Here is a 19,374-nt window from a genome sequence, read left to right as displayed (position 1 = left end):
CATATATCACTCGTTGGCCCATCCTTCTGTGCTGGCACAGATCTACTACTCACAGGGATCCTCTCAGGATCTCTCACCCTTGACCCATCCTCCTCTACTTTCTTCACTGTCTCAGCATACGACACCTTCTGCACTACTCTGACTCTAGCCACCTCAACCTGCCTCTCTCGCACCGGACACTTCCAATCCCCAGCAACATGGGCATCCCTCCAGTTGACACACACAACTTTATCCACCAAAACTACACAATCCTCTATCCCATGCCCTCCTGCACACTTCCCACATCTTGGATCTCCCTCCTACAAACTGCTGACCATAAACGTTGCACCTGAAACAAAGCAGTGGATTCGCCACAAAAGCTCTAACAGGATAACTGATATATCCTACCATGACTTTGTTGGGTAAAGACTCAAAACTCAAAAGGACTGACAGTGACTCCTCTGTTTCACCACGCTCACTACCGGGTCTGTGTTGCACCAAACGGCGGATATCACAAACACCAGCAGTCTTCAACCTTAATTGCTCCACTTCTACACTTAACGCTACCCCAGAAATCACTCCTTTCAATGGTGCCCTGTTCCTAAGAGCAAAGCAAGAAACAGATCTTGACCCAAGTTGCGTGACACGGAGCGCCCACTCCCTCTGGTCAGAAGAAACACAAACAAATATCCCAAGTCCACTACAGGTTACCTTCACTGATTCAACTGCACCCAACTCTTTTCCCACCCACCCTGAAACCACAAATGGATCTACCAAAAGGTATGGATCCACTTTCTCCAACAATGTGTCTCCTACTGCACCAGATTCTTCTTTATCATGTCCATTGATGCCAGGCTCTGGTTCCGAGCTCTTCACCACACCTTCTACCTCACTTAACTCTCCCTCATTCATTTCCATTTCACCTCCAGAACTCAGTCTGGCGAATGGCTCACTCTGTTTGCACTTGAGTTATAACATTTGATTTTGATTTTGATTTATTTTTATGTCTCTATTCCTTTTAAACTTTTTTGAGTGTAACGTTTACTGTTCATTTCTGATTTGTTTATTATTTATTTCACTTGCTTTGGTAATGTAACATATGTTTCCAATGCCAATAAAGCCCATTTAATTGAATCGAGAGAGAGAGCTCCCTGTTAATGTATAGCAGACATGAGTCGCTCATGGTTACTCATGGTTATGTGAAGAGGTAGAGCCGCTTGCGACTTTAAATCAGTCAGAACAATAGGGAATGTCCTTTTGGTCAAGATGATGGTTTCTCCCACAGTAGACCCGGGTTCATAACCAGTCAGTTACATTAAGCAGTCTATTGTCTGACAGGGGTCCAGACAGCCTGTTCCCAACAGTGGAGCCAGTGGGATTGGATAGGGGCCTCTCTCCCTCACTCTCTGACTGGAGGAGAGAAGTGAAATGGTGTGTCTCCTCTGGTCAACAATACTCACCTTGAGACACTCCACAGCCTGTTGGAGCTCCTTCAGGTCCTTCTCTCTCTCCTGAAATCTCTGCTGGACTTTCTGCTGACTCATCCCCAGCTGCCTCTGTGGAGAATCACTCTTCAATGAGCTATCAAGCTTTATTTGTCCAGTAGAACAATAGTATAGTAATGTGACATAGGGCACATAGAGAGGAAGTCCCTTTACCATAAGATATTTTCTATGTTGCTATGTTAATGATTATAGTTTTTATGGTAGGTGTACATGTATCAAGGGGTTGAGACTGAACTTTGAACTCCTAAAAGGGCATTCGGAATGATAATAGTGTTTGACATCAGAAAATTGTGATACTTTGGGAGCAAACACAATATACTCAAGGTTTGTGTTCATATTTGTTCTGCTGAGGATCAATTTCATTTGAATTATCTCATATTCAAACAGCCTTAGTTCCTACTGTATCTTTAATTCTTTGTTTATCAGACAGTCACCAACAAGTAGTTCTGGTCTTACCTGTTTCTCAGTCCTCTCTGCTGCAGCTGACACTGTATCATGGCCTTTATGTTCATCCATCACACACAGCAGACAGATACACTGCTGATCGGTACGACAGAAAACCTCCAGCAGTTTGTCATGATCAGAGCAGATCTTCTCCTGTAGTTGTGCGGTGGCTTTGACCAGCTTGTGCTTCTTGAAAGCAGGAGATTCATAGTGAGGTTGGAGGTGAATCTCACAGTAAGAGGCCAGACACACCAGACAGGACATGAGGGCTTTCTGCTTTCTGGTCCCAGTGCAGAAATCACACGCCACATCTCCAGGTCCAGCATAGCACAGAGCAGGAGGGGGAGCAGCCTGGAGTCCTGTCTTCTTCAGTTTCTCCACCATCTCAGCCAACATGGTATTTTTCCTCAGATTAGGCCTTGGAGTGAAGGTCTCTCTGCACTGAGGACAGCTATAGACCCCTTTCAGATCATCCTGATCCCAGCTTTCTTTAATACAGCCCATACAGTAGCTGTGTCCACAGGCAGTAGCCACCGGATCCTTCAGTAGATCCAGACAGATGGAGCAACAGAACAGTTCCTGATTCTCTGCCATTTTGGTGCTCTCTCCCGTAGGTTAAGCAATGGCAGTGTCAAAGATTACTTTCTGTTTCATGGAACTCTACACCAGAGGACAGGGAGGGGCTTCCTCTTGACTGTGTACTCTGTATGTAGAGGGGGTGTGGTTTCTTTGATAAGGAAGTGTGACAGAATGTTGGGTAGTAGCCAGAGATGTTCAGTATTTCTCTTACATCTATTTGAAATACGTATTTTAATGACTTCTGAGTATTTTGTCATTTGAATCACACTAGGCTGAACTAAACTTTTCAAAATACTAAATACTTTTCTATACAATTTTTTTTTTTATTGTGATTCACATTTTGCATTAATTGAAAGTCGCTCTGGACAAGAGTATCTGCTAAATGATTACAATGTAAATGTAATTGCAAAAATTAATAATTGCAATCACTGAAAAACTCAATTTAAAGGGATTCTTCAGGATTTAGGCAGTGAAGCCCTTTATCTATTTCCCCAGAGTCAGATGAACTCATGGACACCATTTTAATGTCTCTGCATCCTGTATGAAGGAAGTTAGAGGTCGTTTTGGGAGCCAATGCCAACTAGCGTTAGCGCAATGACTGGAAGTCTATGGCATGCTAGCAGTTACTATAGACTTCATAGCGCTAATGCTAGTTAGAAACTTCCTTCAAACTGTAGAGACAAATAAATGGTTCCATTCATTCATTGATTTTTAGAACATTTTCAGGTCATTGTTTGTTTTCAGTGGAAAGTCCAAATACATTATTTTTCAGATGTTGGGGGTAAAACTGGCAAAGCTATAATGTTTATTTATGCTCCATAAAGTTATCCTAGAATCTGTTGTTACCCTGACCTCTCCCACAGATTCCATCAGGTTACTACATTCAGACCATGACCTCTAACCTGCACCTGAACAGCTTCCTCCTGCCCATCGGTGCCATGAACATCATCAGCATCCTACCTCTGCTGCTGCTGGCCCCTCTCATGGAGTGTGTCACCTCCTGCTACCTGTCCATGGAGAAAACACCCTTCTCCCACGCCAGAGTCATCAGTAAGCACACACACACACAAACACACACAGAGAAAGACACACACACACACACACACACCCTACTGGTGTACCTGCCCCCTACTGGTGTATTAGAGACAGACAAGAGACGTTTGAACCAAATGAATGCTTCTTTCTCTTCCCAGTCTTCCTCTCTTCTCTGTTCCAGGCTCTGTGATCTCCTTCCACCTGACACCCAGTCATATCAGAGGCATCTCCCTGCACTTCCTCCCCCTGTGGATATACTGCTACATAGATGACTGGAAATAGCTGATTCATTGGGTCAATCAATTCAATAACAGAGCAATTCCAATGTCATGATTTTGACTTTTATATTGAAAGATCACATTGATTCAGTAATTGATTCAGAATACAGAATTGTTTGGATTCATACATGGACATGGGTGATTTAAATATTCTCATCTGATCATAAATGGATCAACAATGATCCCAGTTTCTGATTTGACTGGTTTGCCAGTACTACAGTTTACATCAAGAGAAAAAGAGACCCATTTCCAGAGGATTGCAACAGCCAAGAGGTGATCAGGTAGACAGTAAAAGTCTGAAGCCTGAGTGTCAGTCTGTATGTGCCATCATGCCATCTGTTAAGCAAGACCACTAACAGATCTGGAACCAGGCTACAAAGAATGTGCTATGTCTAAAGATTTATTTTCTTACAATAATGTTAAAAAATGGGAATTGAACCAGATCATAGCCCTATTGGAAGACTGTTACAGTTTTTTACAATCACTTTGGCACTAATTTCAGAACCTTGACGTTATTTTTCAAAACTCTAGACACAAAACTCAAAACGGTCATCACTTGTAACACAGGCTGTCCAATGTTCAAAACATTGCATTGTGCATTCATATCTTTAAAGAACTCTTGCACTTGCACAATCATTGGTTCAAAAAACAAATGTATTGTGAAATACCAATGAAACGTTAATTTAGATCACCCACACACAAGCAACCGATAGTTTCACTGTGTCATTGTATGAACAATCATTAAATATTGTAGTACAAAATAGGTGATACATGTTTCATTATGGTACTACATGTAAATACATCCCTGTAAAAGTACTGCAGTAGTAGAGAGAATACTACAGACACAGTGGAATCATTGAACAAAATCTGAAATATATTGATGAAAAACAATACAGTACTGTAAAACATCAAATGCAGTGTTCCTCAACTTGCTTGCTTGTACTGTAAAAAGCAAAACATAGGAGTGATTACTGTACTTCTACATTTTCATCAACTCTGTCTTGTGGATTTGGCCACAGGTTCTCATCTACATCACAATGGATGTTTTCATTAGCCAAACATCTTGGAAAAAACCTTCGGGCATGGCGAATCCAGGCCTGACACTGGTCTGCCGTGACGTCATTGCATGCGTCATCCATGGCCTGGAGAAGAGTGACTTGTTCATGAGGGCGCCTATCATAAACCTTCCATCTCCATGTGGAGAGAAATTCCTCAATCGGGTTAAGGAAAGGAGAGTATGGGGGTAAATACAGGGTGGTAAATTGTGCATGGGCCTGAAACCATGCTTGCACCATATGAGCATGGTGGAACCTGACATTATCCCACACAATGACATAGGTCACGCCACCAGCTCTACAGGCCTGATTGAGCTCATCAAGGAAGGTTACAAGGAGAGCTTCATTATATGATCCAATACGAGGTCTGCGTCCCACCACACCATCTTCTGATATAGCCGCACACATGGTAACGTTGGCCCCACGTTGTCCAGGTACTTGGATGGTTGCCTGCTGGCCAAAGAAATTCCGACCTCTTCTCCTTGTTACAAGCAAGCAAGTTGAGGAACACTGCATTTGATGTTTTACAGTACTGTATTGTTTTTCATCAATATATTTCAGATTTTGTTCAATGATTCCACTGTGTCTGTAGTATTCTCTCTACTACTGCAGTACTTTTACAGGGATGTATTTACATGTAGTACCATAATGAAACATGTATCACCTGTTTTGTACTACAATATTTAATGATCGTACGAACAATGACACAGTGAAACTATCGGTTGCTTGTGTGTGGGTGATCTAAATTAACGTTTCATTGGTATTTCACAATACATTTGTTTTTTGAACCAATGATTGTGCAAGTGCAAGAGTTCTTTAAAGATATGAATGCACAATGCAATGTTTTGAACATTGGACAGCCTGTGTTACAAGTGATGACCGTTTTGAGTTTTGTGTCTAGAGTTTTGAAAAATGACGTCAAGGTTCTGAAATTAGTGCCAAAGTGATTACGTTAATCTCTAGGAGACAGAACGTGTCTCCTTCCTGAGCGGTATGACGGCTGCGTGGTCCCATGGTGTTTATACTTGCGTACTATTGTTTGTACAGATGAGCGTGGTACCTTCAGGCATTTGGAAATTGCTCCCAAGGATGAACCAGACTTGTGGAGGTCTACCATTTTTTTCTGAGGTCTTGGCTGATTTCTTTTCATTTTCCCATGATGTCAAGCAAAGAGGCACTGAGTTTGAAGGTAGGCCTTGAAATACATCCACAGGTACACCTCCATTTGACTCAAATGATGTCAATAAGCCTATCAGAAGCTTCTAAAGCCATGACATCATTTTCTAGAATTTTCCAAGCTGTTTAAAGGCACAGTCAACTTAGTGTATGTAAACTTCTGACCCACTGGAATTGTGATACAGTGAATTATAAGTGAAATAGTCTGTCTGTAAACAATTGTTGGAAAAATTACTTGTGTCATGCACAAAGTAGATGTCCTAACCGACTTGCCAAAACTATAGTTTGTTAACAAGAAAAGTATGGAGTGGTTGGAAAATGAGTTTTAATGACTCCAACCTAAGTGTATGTAAACTTCCGACTTCAACTGTATGTGTGGACAAGAGGAAAGAAACAGAACATGCACTATATATATATATATATATATATATATATATATATATATATATATATATATATATATTGTATATACACAGAACAAAAATATTAACTCAACATACAACCATTTCTAAGATTTTACTGAGTTACAGTTCATATAAGGAAATCATTAGGCCCTAATTTATGGATTTCACATGACTGGGAATACAGATATGCATCTGTTGGTCACCGACACCTTAAAAAAAAGGTAGGGGGGTGGATCAGAAAACCAGTCAGTATCTGGTGTGAAGACCATTTGCCTCATGCAGCGTGACACATCTCCTTCACAAAGAGTTGATCAGGCTGTTGGTTGTGTCACAAACCAGCAGGGAGACACGTGGAGACAAGGAATACTCAAAATATATATTTATTAACTAAAGTAAACTAAGTATAATTAACAATGGTGTGTGTAATCAGTAATCAGTAGTGTAAGTGAGTGTTTTGCATAAATGTAATAATGCAAGGTGTTGAAAGGTGCCAACGCAAACAACCAAAAAGCCACAAAAATACCACAACAAAAATCAATCAAGGTGTCTGCATGGAGAGAGTCTCCCCAATGAACGTGGAAGAGGTCCATTTATCCTGGGACACACCCGGGCCCAGGTGTTTCCCATGTAGCTGACGACCCTCCCAACTCCGCCCACCGGCACCCTAATAAGGAAACAAGAGCAGAGAGAGAGAATACGGCAGACAGAGTGGGAGGGTCGTCACCCCCCATAAAACCGGGGACCAACAAGGACCCCGGACCAACGTACCAGCCTCTGCATCACAAACCGACAAATTGTTACATGTTCACACCTCCACTTGCCCCAGCCGTCATCTTCCTCCCCAGACCTCAGCAACCTTTGCACAGGAAGCAACCTTTAAGAGGAAAGAAGAACACAAGACTAGGAAGGGACAAACAGGAGAGATAGAACATGACAAAACCAAACAATGGTCGGTCACATCAATATTCAGGAACAGGGCGCACGAGAGAGCGCATCAGCAATCACGTTATCAGTCCCCCGGATGTGCCGCACATCTAGAGGGAAGGATTGTAAAAATAAACACCATCTCATTATCCTCTGATTAGGACACCTCATGGACCTCAAAAAGGTGAGAGGGTTATGGTCGGTGTAGACCACAATAGGTACTACTCCCGACCCGACATACACTTCGAAGTGTTGCAGCGCCCACATGAGTGCTAGCGCTTCTTTTTCAATGACCGAACAGTTCAACTGATAACGGATCAATTTTTTGGAAAAGAAACTAACAGGCCTCTCAACCCCAGACACATCTGCTTGCAGAAAAACTGCACCTGCACCCCCGCATGACTAGCATCCACCTGCAAGGTAAATGACAAATCCACACGAGGAGCAGCCAGCACCGGAGTTGAGGTAAGCAACCTCTTTGCATCTTCGAAACGCCTGTTGACAACGAGAAGACCATACGTACACAGCCTTAGCTTTCAGCAAATCTGTCAAGGGAGAGACCACAGTAGAGGAGTTAATACCCAATCATTCCCAAGAAACGCATCAGTTCCTTTTTAGTAGTTGGTAGTGGAAAAGCATCACTAGCTACCACTTTAGCCCGAACAGGACGCACTTCACCCTGCCCAACCACCTTTCCAAGGTATGTAACAGTCGCCTGAGCAAACTCACATTTAGCCAAATGTATCGTGAGGCGACCCGCAGCCAGACGTTCGAACAAGGCTTGAATACGGGACAGATGTTCCTCCCAAGTATCGGCATGTATCACTACATCGTCCAGATAAACAGCGCACCCGGCCAGACCAGAGACAACCCTGTTCATAAGTCGCTGAAAAGTGGCAGGTGCATTACGCAGGCCGAAACTCATAACCGAATACGAGTACAGACCAAAAGGTAAAGGCAGAGACGGACGGGTCATCACAGTTGTGGCCTGTGGAATGTTGTCCCGCTCCTCTTCAATGGCTGCGCAAAGTTGCTGGATATTGGCGGGAACTGGAACACGCTGTCGTACACGTCGATCCAGAGCATCCCAAACATGCTCAACGGGGTGACGTCCGGAGCATCCAAAACATCTTGCTTCTTTTTCTCTTTTAGGGGTCTAGTTGATTCAGATCCAAGAACAGACAATGATGCTTGTTTCTGTTGTCCCTGCTACAAGGACAGTCGATCTGCAAACAGGTTAGCTAGCTTGTTGGCTTCATCTGCTCTGTGATTGTTTCTGGCGGCAGTAGCTGGCGAGTGACTTTCAGTTCCTCTCCAGCTCTGGGGCCACGGCAGCAGGGTCATTAGAGTAAGCAGCATTTAAAGCAAAGACACAACTAGCCCAGTTGGCCAGCCCAAAGTGGCTCAGGGCTCAACCCCCTTGTTTTCGTTGAAAGTGAAAGCACTATACAAGAAGAGGGGTGGCATAGGGGTGCCCACGACCTGCAGATTGTTTGCTTTAAATTACAAATTTGAGCAAATTTCGGAAAATCCTGTTTTAACTACATGAAATGTTTTAATCGTTTTACAGTCTTGGTAGAGATACATATGGTAGAGATTATCCAGACCATGAGTCAGATTATTATAATTTAATTTGGCTTTAAGACACATTTTTGGGGATTATTGTTTACGCAACAGGCAGGATGAAATAATACTTACTAGTCTTCAAAATTATAATAACGTTGGACTTCTCTCTCTCAGAGCCCTAGCAGTGTGTATCGCTATGTGGAGCTCTGCATAATCAGCAACTGTGGTCAGAAAGACTCCCAAGGATTCCAGGTTCACAGCAATATTCCTTCTTAATGAGACAGACCCACCACAGATGGAACAATGAGACAGATGTTTCACCGGATGTATAAATCTGAAGCGTTTCCACTCACTGACAAATGTGGTGTTGAGAGGAAGCCCGGTGACCGGCAGTGGGAGAAGATGGAGCGAGATGGATTCTGCACGACATTCTGCACATTTTCTCATCCATGAAACATTTGATCTCAATACAGTTTTCTGTTCCCAAATCTAGAATCTGTTACAAACAGAGTGGACTAAGTTAGCTGACAACGTCACGAAAACAATGTGCACGCTTCGATAGGGCAGAGGTCTGTGTGTTGTTGTGATTCTGGATGACCAGATCGCTAGCAACAATGACAGGAAGCTGCCATGTGGGGAATCGTAAGTGACTCGTTTCAGCTTGTTTGGTCTTGTTCTTTATACCATGTCTTGTTTTGAGGTGTTTATGCTAATATGGCAAACAATTTGCTAGCTAGCTAGCCAACCAACAACTGTAACAATGTATTTGAGAGACAACAAGTGCTCATTATGCAAATGTGTTTTTGTTGTCAATATTTCAGCACCCAAAGAATAGCCCGCATTTACACAGGACAATGTAATGTGTAAATGTGATCTAAACTTTATTGGCGGCGCTCAACTCCATCGTAAATTGTGGAGTTTGAGTTTAGTCGGCTACACCCCTATCAGCCTGCAGCGCTCTCTCCAAAATAACCAAGTTTTAGGCCTAGATTCTATCAGTTCTGTGCTAGCTGACAACACGCATAGCGGTTGTTTTGACAGTGTCTGAGGAAGATCTGGGTTAGAGCTGTCAAATCCATAAGCTCCCAGCATTAAACCTAAAGCGGACATTGCCATTGGCTGCACGGAGTCGCATTAAAATAAATCTCAAGCAGCCTAGTTTACACGTTATAACACTGGAATGTGAGATATATTCTTCACCTCAATTAGGCTGATTACATTTGAGTGTCAACATTTCTATATAACCTACACTTTCTGGTTGAGGGTGGGATGTGTGACAATGTCCACAAGAGCAGCTGCTCACCGGTTTGACAGTTCCAACGCAGTTCCCACTTCAACACCGCTAAAACATTACCTTCAACACCGCTAAAACACCACCTTCAACACCGCCAAAACACCACCTTCAACACCGCCAAAACACCAACTTCAACACCGCTAAAACACCAACTTCAACACCGCCAAAACACCAACTTCAACACTGCTAAAAAAAAACATCTTTAACACTGCCAAAACACCTGTTTCAACACCGCCAAAACACCACCTTCCACACCACCAAAACTACTCCTTCAACACTGCCAAAACATCTTCCTTCAACACCGCCAAAACATCTTCCTTCAACACCGCCAAAACACCACTTTCAACACTGCTAAAACACCGGCTTCAACACTGCCAAAACACCACCTTCAACACCGCTAAAACACCACTTTCAACACCGCTTAAACACCACCTTCAACACCGCTAAAACATTACCTTCAACACTGCTAAAACACCACCTTCAACACTGCCAAAACACCACCTTCAATACCATCAAAACACCACTTTCAACACCGCCAAAATGCACCTTCAACACAGCTAAAACACCACCCTCAACACCGCCAAAACACCAACTTCAACACCGGTAAAAAACTACCTTCAACACCGCTAAAACACCATCTTCAACACCGCTAAAACACCACCTTCAACACCACCAAAACACTACCTTCAACACCGCCAAAACGCACCTTCAACACAGCTAAAACATCACCCTCAACACCGCCAAAACACCAACTTCAACACCGGTAAAAAACTACCTTCAACACCGCTAAAACACCACCTTCAACACCGCTAAAACACCATCTTCAACACTGCTAAAACACCATCTTCAACACTGCTAAAACACCAACTTCAACACCGCCAAAACACCAACTTCAACACTGCTAAAAAAAACATCTTTAACACTGCCAAAACACCTGTTTCAACACCGCCAAAACACCACCTTCTACACCACCAAAACACCTCCTTCAACACTGCCAAAACACTATTTTCAACACTGCCAAAACATCTTCCTTCAACACCGCCAAAACACCAGTTTCAACACTGCTAAAACACCGTCTTCAACACTGCCAAAACACCACCTTCAACACCGCTAAAACACCACTTTCAACACCGCTTAAACACCACCTTCAACACCGCTAAAACATTACCTTCAACACTGCTAACACACCACCTTCAACACTGCCAAAACACCACCTTCAATACCATCAAAACACCACTTTCAACACCGCTAAAACACCACCTTCAACACCGCTAAAACACCACTTTCAACACCGCTAAAACAACACCTTCAACACCGCTAAAACACCACTTTCAACACCGCTAAAACACCACTTTCAACACCGCCAAAACACTACCTTCAACACCGGTAAAAAACTACCTTCAACACCGCTAAAACACCACCGTTCAACACCGCTAAAACACCATCTTCAACACTGCTAAAACACCACCTTAAACACCGCTAAAACACCACCTTCAACACTGCTAAAACAACAACTTCAACACCGCCAAAACACCATCTTCAACACCGCTAAAACACCACCTTCAACACCGCTAAAACACCACTTTCAACACCGCTAAAACACCACCTTCAACACCGCTAAAACACCACTTTCAACACCGCTAAAACACCACTTTCAACACCGCCAAAACACTACCTTCAACACCGGTAAAAAACTACCTTCAACACCGCTAAAACACCACCGTTCAACACCGCTAAAACACCATCTTCAACACTGCTAAAACACCACCTTAAACACCGCTAAAACACCACCTTCAACACTGCTAAAACAACAACTTCAACACCGCCAAAACACCATCTTCAACACCGCTAAAACACCACCTTCAACACCGCCAAAACACCACCTTCAACACCGGTAAAAAACTACCTTCAACACCGCTAAAACACCACCTTCAACACCGCTAAAACACCACCTTCAACACTGCTAAAACACCACCTTCAACACCGCTAAAACACCACCTTCAACACTGCTAAAACAACAACTTCAACACCGCCAAAACACCATCTTCAACACCGCTAAAACACCACCTTCAACACCGCCAAAACACCACCTTCAACACCGCCAAAACACCACAATCAACACCGCCAAAACACTAACTTCAACACCGCTAAAACACCAATTTCAACACCGCTAAACACTACCTTCAACCCGCCAAAACACCATGTTCAAACACCGCCAAAATGCACCTTCAACACCGCTAAAACACCAACTTCAACACCGCCAAAACACCAACTTCAACACCGGTAAAAAAACACCTTCAACACCGCTAAAACACCAACTTCAACACCACTAAAACACCACCTTCAACACTGCTAAAACACCACTTTCAACACCGCTAAAACACCAACTTCAACACTGCTAAAACAACAACTTCAACACCACCAAAACACCACAATCAACACCGCCAAAACACTACCTTCAACACCGCTAAAACACAGCTAAAACACCACCTTCAACACCGCTAAAACACCAACTTCAACACGCTAAAACTTTACCTTCAACACTGCCAAAACACCAACTTCAACACCGCTAAAACACCACCTTCAACACCGCCAAAACAACACCTTCAACACCGCCAAAACACCACCCTCAACACCGCCAAAATACTACCTTCAACACGCTAAAACACCACGTTCAACACCGCTAAAACACTAACTTTAACACCACCAAAACACCACCTTCAACACTGCTAAAACACCACCCTCAACACCGCCAAAACACCAACTTCAACACCGCTAAAACACCATTTTCAACACCGCTAAAACACCATCTTCAACACCGCCAAAACACTACCTTCAACACCGCCAAAATGCACCTTCAACACCGCTAAAACACCACCCTCAACACTGCCAAAACACCAACTTCAACACCGGTAAAAAAACACCTTCAACACCGCTAAAACACCACCTTCAACACCACTAAAACACCACCTTCAACACTGCTAAAACACCACCTTCAACACCGCTAAAACACCACCTTCAACACTGCTAAAACAACAACTTCAACACCGCCAAAACACCATTTTCAACACCGCTAAAACACCACCTTCAACACCGCCAAAACACCACCTTCAACACCGCCAAAACACCACAATCAACACCGCCAAAACACTACCTTCAACACCCCTAAAACACCACTTTCAACACCACTAAAACACCACCTTCAACACCACTAAAACACCACTTTCAACACCGCTAAAACACCACCTTCAACACCGCTAAAACACCACTTTCAACACCGCTAAAACACCACCTTCAACACCGCTAAAACACCACTTTCAACACCGCTAAAACACCACTTTCAACACCGCCAAAACACTACCTTCAACACCGCTAAAACACCACCTTCAACACCGCTAAAACACCACCTTCAACACTGCTAAAACACCACCTTCAACACTGCTAAAACAACAACTTCAACACCGCCAAAACACCACAATCAACACCGCCAAAACACTACTTTCAACACCGCTAAAACACCAACTTCAACACTGCCAAAACACCATCTTCAACACCATCTTCAACACTACCTTCAACACTGCTAAAACACCAACTTCAACACCGCCAAAACAACACCTTCAACACCGCTAAAACACCACCTTCAACACCGCCAAAATACCACCCTCAACACCGCTAAACACCACCCTCAACACCGCCAAAACACTACCTTCAACACCGCCAAAACACCACCTTCAACACCGCTAAAACACCACCCTCAACACCGCCAAAACACCACCTTCAACACCGCCAGCTAGCCTACTTCCTCTTGTTTTTGTGTTAGTACTTTGATTTGATTATTTTATGATGTGAAGCACTTTGTTACTTGTACTGAAAAGCGCTATACAAATAAAGTTGTCCTTATTAGTAGTAGTAGTAGTACATTTTACAGTCATTTAGCAGACGCTCTTATCCAGAGCGACTTACAGTTATTGAGTGCCTACATTTCTTTTTTTCCCCCCCGTGGGAATTGAACCCACAACCCTGGCGTTGCAAACGCCATGCTCTACCAACTGAGCTACCTCCCTGGTAGAGGTAGCAGTAATGTTCATGACCAATGCTCTGTTATCCAGACAATGACATGGACATTTACACACCTAAAGCTGAAGGGCTCTGACGTCACAATGGAGAGAGGGAAATGATCCCCAAATGAATAGAAACAACATTACTGTCTGAACGCAGTCAGAATTAGAATGATCCACTGCTTTGTCCACACTTGATCAAGTCTGTCCCAAATGGCACCCTATACCCTATGGGCCCTGGTTAAAAGTAGTGCAGTGTATAGGGAATAGGGTGCCATTTGGGACAAATTAATACTATGAATTAAAATTCCAGCAATATCATGCATATGGATGCAGCAGTTCTTAGCAGTGGTTCTTAGTCATGTAATTTATGAATTGACCCCGTCTCCATCCCATCTAAGAGGTTGTAGTAATACACGATAACCACTAGGTGGCCATACACAACCTTTATAAATATCTGTCCAGCTGTGTCACAGGCTTTCAACTGTGATGATATTATACTCAACGATTTCTAAATCAAGTGAGGTGTGGAAATGATGGAAACTACAGGGGTGTGGACTGCATCTCACAAATAAAGACTCACAACAACAAACACAAAAAACAAGCATCCTCTAAATGTAACTCAACAGAAAATGTTGCCACTCCTGTATACTGTCCTGACAGCTGAGACCAGGGTGCGTTGAGTTTGAGTCAACGTTCGCTACGGTTTGTACTGAATGAATTGAGCACCGTTCTTCAACAGCCTTTGATGTATAATAGGAAGGAGACGGACAGGAACAGGAGGGACAGGAGGGACAGACAGGGACAGGAGGGACAGGAGGGACAGACAGGGACAGACAGGAACAGGATGGACAGACAGGGACAGGAGGGACAGACAGGGACAGGAGGGACAGGAGGGACAGACAGGGACAGACAGGAACAGGAGGGACAGGAGGGACAGGAGGGACAGGAGGGACAGACAGGAACAGGAGGGACAGGAGGAACAGGAGGGACAGACAGGGACAGGAGGGACAGGAGGGACAGGAGGGACAGACAGGAACAGGAGGGACAGGAGGGCCAGGAGGGACAGGAGGGACAGACAGGAACAGGAGGGACAGGAGGGACAGGAGGGACAGACAGGGACAGGAGGGACAGGAGGGACAGACAGGAACAGGAGGGACAGGAGGGACAGGAAGGACAGGAGGGACAGACAGGGACAGACAGGGACAGGAGGGACAGGAGGGACAGACAGGGACAGGAGGGACAGGAGGGACAGGAGGGACAGGAGGGACAGGAGGGACAGACAGGGACAGGAGGGACAGGAGGGACAGACAGGGACAGACAGGGACAGGAGGGACAGGAGGGACAGACAGGGACAGGAGGGACAGGAGGGACATGAGGGACAGACAGGGACAGGAGGGACAGGAGGGACAGGAGGGACAGGAGGGACAGGAGGGACAGACAGGGGCAGGAGGGCCAGACAGGGACAGGAGGGACAGGAGGGACAGGAGGGACAGGAGGGACAGATAGGGGCAGGAGGGACAGGAGGGACAGGAGGGACAGACAGGGACAGGAGGGACAGGGGGGACAGGAGGGACAGGAGGGACAGACAGGGACAGGAGGGACAGGAGGGACAGACAGGAACAGGAGGGACAGGAGGGCAGGAGGGACAGGAGGGACAGACAGGAACAGGAGGGACAGGAGGGACAGACAGGAACAGGAGGGACAGGAGGGACAGACAGGGACAGACAGGGACAGGAGGGACAGGAGGGACAGACAGGGACAGGAGGGACAGGAGGGACAGGAGGGACAGGAGGGACAGACAGGGGCAGGAGGGCCAGACAGGGACAGGAGGGACAGGAGGGACAGGAGGGACAGGAGGGACAGACAGGGACAGACAGGGACAGACAGGGACAGGAGGGACAGGAGGGACAGACAGGGACAGGAGGGACAGGAGGGACAGGGGGGACAGGGGGGACAGGAGGGACAGGAGGGACAGACAGGGACAGGAGGGACAGGAGGGACAGACAGGAACAGGAGGGACAGGAGGGACAGGAGGGACAGACAGGAACAGGAGGGACAGGAGGGACAGACAGGAACAGGAGGGACAGGAGGGACAGACAGGGACAGACAGGGACAGGAGGGACAGGAGGGACAGACAGGGACAGGAGGGACAGGAGGGACAGACAGGGACAGGAGGGACAGACAGGAACAGGAGGGACAGGAGGGACAGGAGGGACAGACAGGGACAGGAGGGACAGGAGGGACAGACAGGAACAGGAGGGACAGGAGGGACAGACAGGGACAGACAGGGACAGGAGGGACAGGAGGGACAGACAGGGACAGGAGGGACAGACAGGGACAGGAGGGACAGGAGGGACAGGAGGGACAGACAGGGACAGGAGGGACAGGAGGGACAGGAGGGACAGACAGGGACAGACAGGGACAGGATGGACAGGAGGGACAGGGGGGACAGACAGGGACAGGAGCGACAGACAGGGGCAGGAGGGACAGACAGGGACAGGAGGGACAGGGGGGACAGGAGGGACAGGAGGGACAGGAGGGACAGGGGGGACAGGAGGGACAGAAGGGACAGACAGGGACAGGATGGACAGGAGGGACAGACAGGGACAGGATGGACAGGAGGGACAGACAGGGACAGGAGGGACAGGAGGGACAAACAGGATGATGCTAGATGATGTGCCAGATGTTGTGCTAGATGATGTGCCAGATGTTGTGCTAGATGATGTGCTAGATGTTGTGCTAGATGATGTGCCAGATGTTGTGCTAGATGATGTGCCAGATGTTGTGCTAGATGATGTGCCAGATGTTGTGCTAGATGATGTGCCAGATGTTGTGCTAGATGATGTGCCAGATGTTGTGCTAGATGATGTGCTAGATGTTGTGCTAGATGATGTGCCAGATGTTGTGCTAGATGATGTGCCAGATGTTGTGCTAGATGATGTGCCAGATGTTGTGCTAGATGATGTGCCAGATGTTGTGCTAGATGATGTGCCGGATGTTGTGCTAGATGATGTGCCGGATGATGTGCTAGATGTTGTGCTAGATGTTGGGGCTGATTTGATCCTTTCTTGCTGCAGCTTTTTCTTTCTTTTTTTGTTCTCTGGTTGCAGAATCTTTAACACGTATTTTTACCATTATTCCTGATATACTCCCCCTGGAACCATCTCCAGGTACTGGAAGGAGGTCCATATACTCCTCCTGGAACCATCCCCAGGGTCTGGAAGGAGGCCCATATACTCCTCCTGGAACCATCCCCAGGGTCTGGAAGGAGGCCCATATACTCCTCCTGGTACCATCCCCAGGGTCTGGAAGGAGGCCCATATACTCCTCCTGGTACCATCCCCAGGGTCTGGAAGGAGGTCCATATACTCCTCCTGGAACCATCCCCAGGGTCTGGAAAGAGGTCCATATACTCCTCCTGGTACCATCCCCAGGGTCTGGAAGGAGGCCCATATACTCCTCCTGGAACCATCCCCAGGGTCTGGAAAGAGGTCCATATACTCCTCCTGGTACCATCCCCAGGGTCTGGAAGGAGGCCCATATACTCCTCCTGGTACCATCCCCAGGGTCTGGAAGGAGGCCCATATACTCCTCCTGGAACCATCGCCAGGGTCTGGAAGGAGGCCCATATACTCCTCCTGGAACCATCCCCAGGGTCTGGAAGGAGGCCCATATACTCCTCCTGGAACCATCCCCAGGGTCTGGAAGGAGGCCCATATACTCCTCCTGGTACCATCCCCAGGGTCTGGAAGGAGGCCCATATACTCCTCCTGGAACCATCCCCAAACTTATTTTTCTTCTCACCCTGACTGGTTGTCATCAATGGTTACTGGTCTTGGAACGGTTACTGATCGTGTTCACCAGAAACGGCTTCTGGTAAAACATTGTTGCCACAGGTTTGCCACAGATTCAAATAGAATCTTGAGAGAATTGTTTGCCTGAAAAAAACCTCTGGCGGAACTGTTTGCCACTAGTGGCAATAAATATAATTGTTGCCAAAAGGTTTGCCGTAAATGTACCACTAGTGGCAAACATTTGCAAACTTCTGGCAACATTTTGTGGCACACTATTTAGTTTGCGTGGAAGTTTGCCGCAACAAATTATTGTCATAAAGGTGATGTGAGCTGGTCATAAGTTCTGTGAAGAACTTTAGCGGAAGCAAAAAACCTCCATGCAAGTTATCATTTCAGTTTGCAACTTTCTGACCCTCATTCCTGTTCCAGTGTAATACCTGCGCCAATCTCCCGAGTGGCGCAGTGGTCTAAGGCACTGCATCGCAGTGCTAGCTGTGCCACTAGAGATCCTGGTTCGAATCCAGGCTCTGTCGTAGCCGGCCGTGACCGGGAGAACCATGGGGCGGCGCACAATTGGTCCAGGGTAGGGGAGGGAATGGCCAGCAGGGATGTAGCTCAGTTGGTAGAGCATGGCGTTTACAATGCCAGGGTTGTGGGTTCGATTCCCACGGGGGGCCAGTATGAAAAAAATATTAAATAAAATAAATTGTATTTACAAAAATAAAAAAATGTATGCACTCACTAACTGTAAGTCGCTCTGGATAAGAGCGTCTGCTAAATGACAAAAATGTAAATGTTGATAGAAAAACCGGAACTGGATATAACTTCAGAGTTTGTATAGAACATGAAAGACCATTCCTTTGTCTCACCATAATAAACATCTGACTTCTCCTCTCATATCTCACACTTTAGGATCCCTCCCCGATATCCCAGAGTTACAATATGATCACACAAAGACCATGTTTACTAGAATCAACAGCTCCCCTCCCCCCTCCCTGTCTACCCATTGTTAGGACAGCAGTCCAGCTGATTGCTAAGTCTCTCCCCTCCTCCTCCCTCCATCCAGCTTGCTTCCCATGTCCCCGGCGAGGGGTCCAACCCTCACCCACAATACTATTGTTATCCATGGGATCGTCTGCAGTCAGTACCTATTCAGCCAGCTAGTGTGCCTTTTGTCCAATCCATTCTTCCCCATGCACTCTGGCCCTGGGACTCGGCCTCTCTCTGCTCAGTGCTGCTTTCCCTCTTGTCTCTCTCTCTCTCTCTGCTCAGTGCTGCTT

The 19,374-nt window shown here is 45.9% G+C and overlaps 1 pseudogene; it reads left to right on the top strand.

The window, feature by feature from the left end:
• The first annotated feature begins 3,370 nt into the window (after positions 1-3,370).
• LOC121540080 overlaps positions 3,371-19,374 on the top strand; it is a 76,529-nt pseudogene continuing 60,525 nt past the window's right edge.

This window comes from Coregonus clupeaformis, unplaced genomic scaffold (genome assembly GCF_020615455.1).
Source record: "Coregonus clupeaformis isolate EN_2021a unplaced genomic scaffold, ASM2061545v1 scaf1057, whole genome shotgun sequence".
Classification (NCBI taxonomy): Eukaryota; Metazoa; Chordata; class Actinopteri; order Salmoniformes; family Salmonidae; genus Coregonus; species Coregonus clupeaformis.
This window is presented reverse-complemented; position numbering and strand designations above follow the sequence as displayed.